Consider the following 12,293-nt stretch of genomic DNA (forward strand, 5'->3'; position numbering starts at 1 on the left):
ATCGCAACATCGGTCTTGTTCCCGGCATGTGGATAGAGATTAGAGGTAAATAGTTTGTGAAGAAGTTTATACCGCGGGAGGAGATCCGTGCCATGAATTGCACTATCCTTGACCCACTAGATGTCCCGGCGCCCATAGAGTACATCCATATATGCGGTTCGACGAGTCCCCAGGTCGGAAATAGGATCAGGATGGCCAACATAAGTGCACGTGATGTCCACGATGGAGGCAATGGTGGCGGTAGTAACATGAGTGCTGATCTGATCGAGCGTACCGAATGCCACCACGTCAAGGGAAGGAGGGAAGTCACGAGAGTCCACAATGCTGGAATAGAAGCGACGAACTTGAGAAGGAAAGACATCGCCTCCAAGGTCCAGAAGTGCCTCCCAGCCCATTTGATGAAGTAAATCAGGAATGCCAAATGGGTGCACTACTGCGATGTCCACGCGGCGTTCACAGACAATGGGGCGGTCTCGAAAGGACTGCAGTCGCTCTATATATTGGCGTTGATCATCATCAATGCTTATATCTGAAGCAGGAGGATGACAAGAACCCTGTGGAGGGAGCAGATCAACGTCCTCTTCATCATTGTTTCCATTCTCAGTGGAGGAGGACGAGGAGAAGGAAGGGCGAGCAGATGATGTAGAAGCACGCTTGTTTCTAACATTCCTTTGGGCCGGTGGCGGCCTCGCTTGACGATGACGAGCCATGAGATCGATGATGAGCCCAGCAGAGATCAGAGTGGAGAGCAAAGAGAAGCATCATGGTGGCAAGCGACAAGAGAGAAAGAGAGAGAGAAGGCAGAGAGAGACGAAGGAAGAGGGAGAGACAAGGCAATGAAATAGTGAGGGAAAATGAAAGGGCACGAAGAGAAAATACGAAAAAGGGTTTAAAACAACGAATCGCATGCTGTCGGTCGAACTGTCAGATTCTGTCGATGCCACTGACATCTGCCGATGAGTAATCTGGCGGTGGAACCGACAGAATGCTCATTCTACCACCGATAGAGTTCCTCCCCTTTTTTTTTGTTGTGAGACTAACATTTCTCAAATTTTCCAATAAGGGCATATAATAATAGGGGCCAACTGAATGTTCAATGAAGAGTGAGAGTGGGAAGCAATCCTGCATCCCGAGTGCACACAAGCACTCTTGTATTATGTCAAAAAAGCCCTGCTCATAAAGAGCAGACCCCAATGGATTTCCAAAGGTGATCAAACCTTAGGGAATCTAATGGCTTAGTGAGAATATCAGCAAGTTGACTTTCAATCGGTACATATTCCAATCTGATTACGTGTTCTTCAACAAGTTCACGAATGAAGTGATACCGAATATCAATGTGTTTAGTGCAAGAGTGTTGGACCGGATTCTTCGAGATATTGATGGCACTGGTGTTTTCACATAAGAGGCTCATCGTATCTTGAGATATCCCATAGTCCGCGAGCATCTGCTTCATCCATAGAAGTTGCGCACAACAACTTCCAGCTGCAATGTACTCAGCCTCGGCGGTGGAAAGGGATATGGAACTTTGCTTCTTACTATACCAGACACCTAAACAGTTCCTGATGTAGAAACAACCCCCACTAGTGGATTTTCTGTCATCCATGTTGTCGGCCCAATCAGCATCTGAGTACCCGGCGATAATGGACGAGGAATCAAGCGGATACCAGAGACCATTTTCGGTAGTACCGGCGACATACCTGATAATTCTCTTAACAGCTAGGAGATGAGATTCCTTAGGATTGGCTTGAAAACGGGTACAGGTTCCTACACTATAAGAGATGTCGGGCCTACTGGCTGTAAGATAGAAAAGGCTACCAATCATACTCCTGTAGAGATGCTCATCTACACTCTTTCCTGAAGGATCTTTGAAAAGTTTAAGAGTGGTGCTCATAGGGGTATGGTGAGTTCGGCCAGACTTTAAACCAAATCGATCTACCATGTCTCGCGCATATTTAGTTTGGGAAATGAACATTCCATTCTCGAGTTGTTTAATTTGCAATCTCAAAAAGTAGCTGAGTTCACCAACCATGCTCATTTCGAATTCAGATTGCATAAGGTGGGCGAATTTGTTAGCCAATCCTTCGACAGTGGACCCGAACACAATGTCGTCTACATAGATTTGAGCAATAAGAGTGTGACCATCAATTTTTTGAACAAACAGCGTTTTATCAACGCTCCCCCTTACAAATTTATGACTGAGCAGAAACTGAGTCAGTCTTTCGTACCAGGCACGGGGGGCTTGTTTGAGACCATAGAGAGCTTTTTTCAGTCTGAAGACTTGGTAAGGATGTTTGGGATCAACAAATCCTTTTGGTTGTTCAACATATACTTCCTCATCTAAGAAGCCATTAAGAAAGGCACTCTTAACGTCCATTTGAAATAGTTTGAATTTCATCACACATGTAATGGACATCAAGATCCGAATTGACTCAAGTCTTGCTACCGGGGTGAAAGTTTCATCAAAGTTAATCCCCTCAATTTGAGAGTATCCCTAAGCTACCAGACGAGCTTTATTTCGGACAATATTGCCAAGTTCATCATATTTGTTCTTATAAATCTATTTTGCCCCGATGACATTTTTATCAGATGGCCTTGGTACAAGATGCCACACCTAATTTCGATGAAATTGAAGAAGTTTGTCTTGCTTGGCTTGGACCTAGTATTCATCATGGAGGGTTTCATCTATATTTTTGGGCTCCAACTTAGATGTGAAGCAGAGATGACTATTTAACGTCTCAAGTTGTCATCGGGTTTTTAGTTCGATGTGAGGATCTCCAAGGATTTGATTGACGGGATGATCCTTGACAATAGGTAGTGTTTCTAGAACCTGAGACGTTGGGGGTGGTAAAGATGTAGGTGGGAACACTCCCTCGTCCTCATCTTCAACGTCAGAGGGACCATTCTCCTAAATGGGTTGATCATCGATCACCACATTTATGGATTCTTGAATTGTGGAGGTCCTTTGATTAAAAACTCGAAAAGCTCGACTGTTCGAAGAGTATCCCAGAAAGATTGTTTGGTCGCTTTTCAAATCAAACTTCCCCAAATGTTCTCGATCTTTTAGGATATAACACTTACTTCCGAAGACCTTGAAGTGCTTGACACTTGGAGTTTTATTATTCCATAGTTCATATGTTATTTTGTTTAAGCCTGTTCGAAGATATACTCGATTGATGATGTGACAGGCAGTGTTTACAGTTTCGGCCCACAGACTTTTAGGAAGATTCTTACTATGTAGCATGACTGTGGTCATTTTTAAAGAACGCGATTCTTTCTCTCAGCAACTCCATTCTGCTGAGGGGTCTTCGGAGCTAAAAATTCATGTCGAATTCCATGTTCATCACAAAATTGTGTGAATCAACTATCCTCAAATTCTCCACCGTGATCACTTCTTATTATACCAACAACAGATTCCTTTTCTGTTTAGATACGCTTTATGATCTTTTTGAATTCATCAAAAGTATCTGATTTCTCTCTTAGAAACGCGACCCAGGAGAATCTAGAGTAATCATCAACGATTACCAAGAAATGTCTCTTTCCACCTAGACTTTGTACTTTAGTGGGACCCACAAGGTCCATGTGTAAAAGTGTTAGGGGCTTTGTGGTTGAAGAGTGGTTGTTTTTTTGTGGGTATTTCGAATTTGTTTACCAATTTGACATTCCCCACAGACATCTCTTGCTTGTTTACCCATTTTGGGTAATCCTCTGACTAGGCCTTTTGAGGCAAGTCGAAACAAGTTCTTGTAGTAAACGTGACCTAGACGTTGATGCCATAATTGGACTTCATCAATTTGAGCCATATTGCTTACAGTGGTCTCTCCTGAGTTTTCAATAACATAACAGTTATCAGACGTGTAAAGACCTCTCATGATAATTTTTCCAGTCGGGGTGGAGATCTTGCAAACTTCACGATTGAAGCTCACTCGGTGATCCTTGTCACAAATTTGGGATATGCTAAGAAGGTTATGTTTCAAACCATCTACGCACAATACATTTTCTACTATGGGCAATCCACGACCACTGACAGTTCCTCTCCCAACGATCCTAGCGGTGTTGCCATCACCAAAAGTGACTGACCCTCCATCAAAATCAACCAAGTGGCTAAATTGACTCCGGTCACCTGTCATGTGTCGGGAACAACCGCTATCAAGGTACCATCGCGAAAGATTTCCAGCCTTGAGGGCTGTGTGAATTACAAGGCACTTGTTATTCCTATTCTTAACTTTCTATTGTAGAGTCGTCTTGGGGGGTTGAGGATTATATTTAGGAGGGGAGTTCTCCTTAATCGGTGGGCTCTTCTTGGGAGACCTACCCTTCTTGGATGATTTTGAAGGAGAATTTTTCTTTGGATACCTTCCACCACCTTGATTTCCTCTACTTGATTCAGTAATTGCTTTAGCTTTTAGGTTCAGGTAAGCAATCTATTTGAAGAGTTCCCCAATATTGTTGCTTTGTTTGGGAGGAGATGAATTATTTACTCCCTTCCATTTCGGAAATTTTTCTTTCTTTACTTTTTCGACTTTATTTAACCGTGGATTATTTCCCTCATCATGTTTTTTCTTTTCAACCGATAAAGATTTACCAATAGAGATTTGTGAGGTTGAGTGGTAGATGGTTTTGTACTCGATACATTCAAATTTCATGTGACCCGTTCCACCACAGAAATTGCATATGATAACTTTCTTGGCGTCTTTCTTAGTGTTTGATGACTCTCCATGCACAAACACAGTAGGAGATGGAGGTGATGTGGAAATATGCCTATCATAGCCTAATCTTCCTTTATCTCCATAGGGTTTTTTCACTCCTAGAAGTTTTTGTAACTCCAAGTTACCTTGAGTGTAGTTATACTCAAGTCTAGTCTTCTGTTTTTGCAGTTCGTTGATGTCAAACTTAAGAATTTTGTTTTCATAAGTTCTGACGAGCTATTGTGGAGTTAGCCATCGAAAGGAGATTCTTGAGTTGTTGAAGATTTTTTACCATCTGATCTTTCTCAATCAAGACTGTCTCCGATGTAGAGAGCAGGCTGGACTGTCTTTCTAAGGCTGTTGAGAGTTGGATCTTAATATCTTCTAATTCAAGGCCTATGGAGAGTTTTTCCTCGTAGACTTGCTTATATTGGGCATGCCATTGTTCCTTTTGGAGTTTTTCTTGACTGTGTTTTTTGGTTAGTTTTACATGACTAACGAACAGTTGATCAAATGCAGATTGAAGCTCAAGTTCATCACTGTCCTCATCTTCTTCTTCTTCATCAGAGGAAGATGTGACTGAAAGCGCCCTCGATCCGCGGGGTGCGCAGATCCGCTTTTGACCCTTGAGGTTTGGGAGTCGCCACCTCGTTATTACGGTCTAGGAACCAAATTGACCCTACAATGGATAAAAAGAACTAATCTACTATAGAAATCTGAATCCGGGGATCATGTTACGGGGTTGGAAGGTGTTAGGCACCAACCCCGCCCGGCCAATGCCGGTCTCTACTTATCCCAAATAGATCTACATTGCTAATGATAAAACCTAGATTAAAAAAATAATAAAAAAACCTTACCTTCGATCTGCAAAAGCACTATTCCCTCAGATCTGAAAAACAGTTCCTTGTACCGCACTCCTTGCTTCGTTTTGTCTCCGGATCTGATTTCTGATCTCCGAGGCAAGGTGTCTCCTTCTTGGATCTGAATGCTTTGAATTTGTGGTGGATTTTTGGGATGTTTTTGGGAGGTTTTTGGGTGTTTTTTAGGCTAAAATAGGAGTAGGGGTGTTAGGAAAGGAGTTGGGGCTTCAAAATTAGGGTTTTGGAGGGGTTGTGGAGGCTTCTTCACCTACTTTTTCTAGGGTTTTTTCTTTAATACGAAAATAGGGTGTGGAGGCTCCTATTTATAAAGTTTTTAGAAGCATTTAGGGTTTGATTAGGATTTCTTTTAGGGTTTCAATTAGGGTTTTGACTTATTCTTTAAGGTTTTAGGGTTTTGACTTTAGTCTTATAAGATTGACTTGATTAGTTTTAGATTAGGGTTTGGATTTAGGGTTTTGACCTTAGTCTTATGAGATCGACTTGATTAATTTAGATTAGGGTTTTGATTTAGGGTTTTGACCTTAGTCTTATGAGATTGACTCGATTAGTACCTTGACTTCAGTCTTGCTTGATTGACTTTAATTTTGACTTCAGTCTCACTTGATTGACTTTAATACCTTGACTTCAGTCTTGCTTGATTTACTTTTAATTTTTGGAGAACCCCCTTCTATTATATCTTTAATTCTTTGGACCCCCAAATGGAGGGGTCCTTAAAGAAATATCCCACGAACCCTCAACAATTTTGCCTGAGAGTCCAATTAATCGATTTTTTAGGTTCAACTTTTTAAATTAATTTCATTAATGTTTCACTTTAATTATTTAATATTTTATTTATTAATTTCGAATTTTTTAATTATGAAAATTGTGAAATTACCGTTTTGCCCTCGGAGAGGATTTTTTACGTTTTAAGTCGTTTTTCAATGTTCCAGGATGTTTTGGAATCAGTTTTTCGTAAGGAATTCAATGGGAATGTTGGTTTTTGTCATTTATGAAGTTTTTTATATGAAATGATCGTGAACTTTATGAGGGGTATTTTCGTAATTTTGTCAAATTTTGTGAAAATTGGCGAAGTGGTTTACTTGGTTTCGATTTGTTGTTTTATGTGTTTGAACGGATTTTCCTAAGCGTAATGTAGGCTCTAAGGTTGTTTTGAGGTTAGGGGTATTTTGGTAATTTAATCATTTTTAGTGATTTTTATCGTGAAGCTTCTTTTTGGTTTGCAAGATGATGATTTCTATGTTTCTGGGGTCGTATTTTCCTAGCGTAGCGTGGTTTCTAAGTTTTGTCAGTTCGAGATACCTCATCCAGATTTCTGAAACATATCTGGTAACAAAATAAAGCATTGGAATAGACATCCATCATTGGGAACCTTTGCGATCGGGTTGACGACTTGATTAATCAGGCGGATGCAAAAATGGGGTGTCTACAGATGCCCCTCTTTGGCAGAGGGTTGAAGCAAACTAGATAGCAAATCTATATTGGTAGATTAGTGCGATATCCGAATGCCAAAGCTAGTGACAGTTCATTTTGCAGCCTGATTTAACAATTCGTCGGGGTATTCGGATCATTGAGCATAAAACTCTCCTCGAACTAAAAAAAATGTCAGGTCCTTGAGCGCGAGCTCTCACTGGCAGTGTCAGATCCTTGAATTCTAAAAAAAATTCTCCTTGACTGATATAACAACTGTGCAAGTGTGTGGGCTCAAAATCTGAGATAGATTTCAAAGAGTTTGAGTTGGAAATGAGTCAAATCTGAGCATGAAGTAAATATAAACTGAGCATAATTCCAAGAAAACCCTTGGCGATATCTGAGCATAGTTCCGAGAAAGCCCTCGGTGGCATCTGAGCATAGTTCCGAGAAAACCCTCGGCGGCATCTGAGCATAATTCCAAGAAAACCGGCGTCTGAGCATAGTTCCGAGAAAACCCTCGACGGCATCTGAGCATAATTCCAAGAAAACCCTTGGCGGCATCTGAGCATAGTTCCGAGAAAACCCTCGGCGGCATCTGAGCATAATTCCAAGAAAACCCTTGGCGGTATCTGAGCATAATTCCAAGAAAACCCTTGGCGGTATCTGAGCATAATTCCAAGAAAACCCTCGGCAGCATCTGAGCATAATTCCAAGAAAACCCTTGGCGGCATCTGAGCATAGTTCCGAGAAAACCCTCGGCGGCATCTGAGCATAGTTCTGAGAAAACCCTCGGCGGCATCTGAGCATAATTCCAAGAAAATCGTTGGCGGTATTTGAGCATAGTTCCGAGAAAACCCTTGGCGGCCTCTGAGCATAATTCCAAGAAAACCCTTGGCGGTATCTGAGCATAATTCCAAGAAAACCCTTGGCGGTATCTGAGCATAGTTCCGAGAAAACCCTCGGCGGCATCTGAGCATAATTCCAAGAAAACCCTTGGCGGTATCTGAGCATAATTCCAAGAAAACCCTTGGCGGTATCTGAGCAAAATCCAAGATAACCCTTGGCGGCATCTGAGCAAAATCCAAGATAACCCTTGGCGGCATCTGAGCAAAATCCAAGATAACCCTTGGCGGAAACTGAGCAAAATCCAAGATAACTCTTGGCGGCATCTGAGCAAAATCCAAGATAACCCTTGGCGGAGACTGAGCAAAATCCAAGATAACACTTGGCGGCAACTGAGCAAAATCCAAGATAACCCTTGGCGGAAACTGAGCAAAATCCAAGATAACCCTTGGCGGAGACTGATTGAGTAAAACTGAGAACAAAGAGATAAATCTGGGAGAGAAACGATTGAAAATGAGTCTGGAGAAGAGTGGTTGAATCTGGGCATGAATAGATTTGGGACAGAATGGATATCCTATCTCCTATGTGAGATTCAGAATACATTTGTTTGAACCTCAAGGTTTTATCAAAAAAGTTTTGTAAATTTAAAACCTGAGTTTGAACCTTAAGAGTTTTTTGAAAAACTGCTATCAAGAAGGTAACCTTAGGTTTGGAGTTCTCATTTTAGGATTAACATTGCTCAAAAACAAAATGTCCCTAGTTTGACAATAAACATGGCATTGAAAATAATTGAACATATCATTAAAAAATGCCCTTAGTATAAAGGGGGGATATTACATATCTAGAGGAGAAAGAAAAAATGCCCCTTGTACGAAGGTTTGAAATATTTGATTACCACAAGCGCAATAAAGATCCAACTTTTAATTTTATTAAAGATTTTGAGTCAGGCTCAAGAGAATAAAATATTTCCTTTTGAGACTCATCATAGAATTCACCATTCTCTCCATTGGTTCACTTGGGGAAGTAAGAATTTTCAGATCGATCGTAGACAAGATACTTGTGGCTTCTGAATCTATGCCAGGTTTAAGTTGAGTATTGAACTTGATTATTCGGATTTCTGATGTTTCAGCTCGAACTGCTCTCAATTTGGGATTTTCTTCTATTTTTCTTTGTTGCTCTAACTTTTGCCTAGATTGCCTTTTCAGATTTTCAATCTAGCGAGCTTGCTCTAACTTTTGCCTAGATCGCCTTTTCAGGTTTTCGATCTAGCGAGCTCTTTTTTTTTTCTTTGCTCTAATTGTTGCCAAAGTTGTCCTTTCAGATTTTCAACCTTGCGAGTTTGCCTTAATTTTTGCCTAAGTCGTCCTTTTCGGGTTTTCAACTTAGAAGGCTTCATCATTTTTTATCTTTTTATTTTTTTTGTCTCTGAACTTCTGGAGTTGCTACCTGATCATGCTTTGCTATCTTCCTTGACTTTTCGCACGGTACTTAGGAGGACTTTCATGGGTAGGCTTAGGATTGGGTATAAAAAGAAAGGAATTTTGAGGCTCAAAAACCCAAATGCCCCTTGTGTGGCATTTCCTTTTCAATTATTTTCTTTTACCTTAAATTTTCTTCCCCATTTTGGATTTCTTTTTCTTTTGAATTTTTTTCTTAATTTTTTATTGTGTGGGGAACTAGATTTTTTTATTTTGATGTGGTCGGGCCTGAAGTGACTTCTCAGGTTGCCTACGTACCCCAAAATTTTGGGATCAGACCAAAACGTAGTTCGAATTTTTGCCTCCCCTAGGTTAGGTGATCAGGCTAAGAAATAAAAGGCACAATTTTTCTCTTTTTGAACAGGCTGCAAAGGGGTTGAGAAAGGAGATAAAGAATTAGGTAATAGGAAAATTGATTCGACCAAAAATGGCCTTCTTAAATGTAGTACCGTTTGATTTGGTCAAGGTTGGTTGGTTCTGGTAACTCGATTCCATCATGATCTTGAAGCCTGACAGCTTTTCCTGGTAGTATCTCCTTGATGATGTACGGACCTCCCCAATTTGGTTTGAACTTCCCTCTAGGGTTAAAGATAGGTGCCCGATTCTCTTTGAGTACTAAATCCCCGACTTGTAAATGACGAACCTTGATCTTTTTATCAAATGCACGGGCAACTCTTCTTTGACAAGCTTGCACATGATATAGGGCTTTAACTCATTTTCTTCGATCAAGTTTATTTCTTCATACTGTTGACGAACCCAATCTATTTCTAACAAATGATTTTTCAACAAGACCCTGAGAGACGAAATTTTCATTTCAACTGGCAAGACTGCTTTCATGCCATACACTAAGGAGTAAGGAGTAGCTCCAGTAGAGGATCGAATTAGAGTTCGATATGTCCACAGCGTGAATGATAATTTTTCTGACCAATCTCGATGTTATTAACTCATTTTCCTGATGATAGTCTTGATACTCTTACTAACTGCTTCAACCGTTCCATTGATCTGAAGACGATAGGAGGATGATTTGTGATTCCGGATCTTCAACTTTGAACACAGAGTAGTGATTTATGCTTTGAAGTACGACCCATTATCAGAGATCAATTCAAAAGGTACCCCCATATCGACTGATAATATATGATTTGAAACTTAAGATGTAGTGAGGATAGCACTGATACATTTTTATAACATCTTCTTTGATTCCATTGATATAGACGAGTATCCATTCCATGTTGAACAACACCCAAGCTTGTACCTAGCATACCCTCATATGATCACACGAACAAGTCTTTTGAAATTTTTGAGTCAATTCATTATCCCCTCGTGTTCCTTTAGGGATAGATGGTTTCTATTTGAATCTCTTTAGGAATTATTTTTTGTTTCGAGGTCAAAGACCTTTCCTTTCTCGATTAAAGGTTGAGCCTGACTCTTATCTTCTTGTTTAAAAACGAAATCTATCAAATTATTAGTTAATTCGTTAATGCGCTCGAGGTATTCAAAAATTTCTTTTATCCGATCAAATTCAGATGGGGCAACAGACACCTCTATAGACTCGATGAACTAACTTGACTCAATAGGAAAGAGTAGACTCAATTAAAAGAAGACATGACCTTGCTGGAAAAAAGGACTCAGGTTAACCCAAATGACTTATGAAAACTCAATACAAGTACCCACATGAGTTTGATTAGGACTGAGGACTGAGATATTGCTTATAACCGGTAGGATTGAAGCACTATGATCTTCAAAGAACAACTGGACGATGTTGAAAAATTTTGAGGTCATTTCTGATTGTTGATTTGATATTGACGTTTACTCTAACTGACCGGATTTACAACCCTAGCTAGACGATAGACGATTAAGCTTAGATACAATGATAACCTTTAAACCTCTTTGAAGGTGAATTTAACCAATTTCAGTGTCACCCCCTTGATAACATTTTAAATGAACCCTGAGATTTTATTGAATTTTGTGCACCAATCCATTAAAAAAATCGTCCATTCAATGATTATTCAGAAGAAAAATAATTATGTTGCACTCTTGAAAAATATTGGAAAATAATGTTTTTATTTTACAAATCTGATTATTTTTTACAACATTTTTTTGGTAGTTTTCCAAGGTCCATAAAAACTTTTCATGCAAAAATAGATCTTTTGCAAATTATTTTTTCTTCTTTTTATTTTCTTTTGGAAAACATTTTCTTCTGAAAAATATTTTTTCTCTGAAAAATAGTTTTTTATTTGGAAAGTATCTTCTCTTGGAAAATATTTTTTGGAAAACGTTTTTTCTTAGAAAACATTTTTTTAGATAATAACACTTTTTTTTGGAAAACACTTCTTTTGGAAAATATTTTTTCTGAAAAATACTTTCCCTTTGTAAACTATTTTTCTTCTTTGAAAATTTGATTTCTATTTCGATTTAAATGACCCGGTCCATCAGGATTGTTGGATCGAGTTGGGCTGGGTCATTTGCAAGAGATGGATTTTTTATTGGGTCGGTGCACCCATTTTGATTTTCAAAAATAACATTTTTTATCCTTGAGGACAATCATACACTCTGATCTCATCATTCACATACATCCATATCAATCACAACGTCTCATAAGATTCCATTCAATGAACAACCCGGGAACACCCACGATAAGTTCAAGTCGTGACCTACTAGGAAGGTTTCTAGACTCTAAGCTTACTACGTGCAATGCATTTTTATCTGGCCACCCTTGCCCAAGTACACCTATATACCTTTCGATACGTGGTGACTTGGTTTGATATACCGTATAGGTGATAATCTAAAACCTCAATTCACTTCTCTGAAGCCAAAAACAGCCAGTTTGATCTCCAGTTGAGAGGTGGCGCACAATGCTGAGCAAGGGCCCACTTAAATACCTCTCGTCTAGAATAGACGTAGTCTATCCCCCTCGTACAGTAGGGTACAGCGGGGCAAGATCTTGCTTAGGCACCGATTTTGACCAAGAAGTGCAATTGATATACTTAGATTACCTT

The sequence above is a fragment of the Akebia trifoliata genome, chromosome 13 (assembly GCF_017979445.1).
Source record: "Akebia trifoliata isolate Shusen 1 chromosome 13, ASM1797944v1, whole genome shotgun sequence".
Classification (NCBI taxonomy): Eukaryota; Viridiplantae; Streptophyta; class Magnoliopsida; order Ranunculales; family Lardizabalaceae; genus Akebia; species Akebia trifoliata.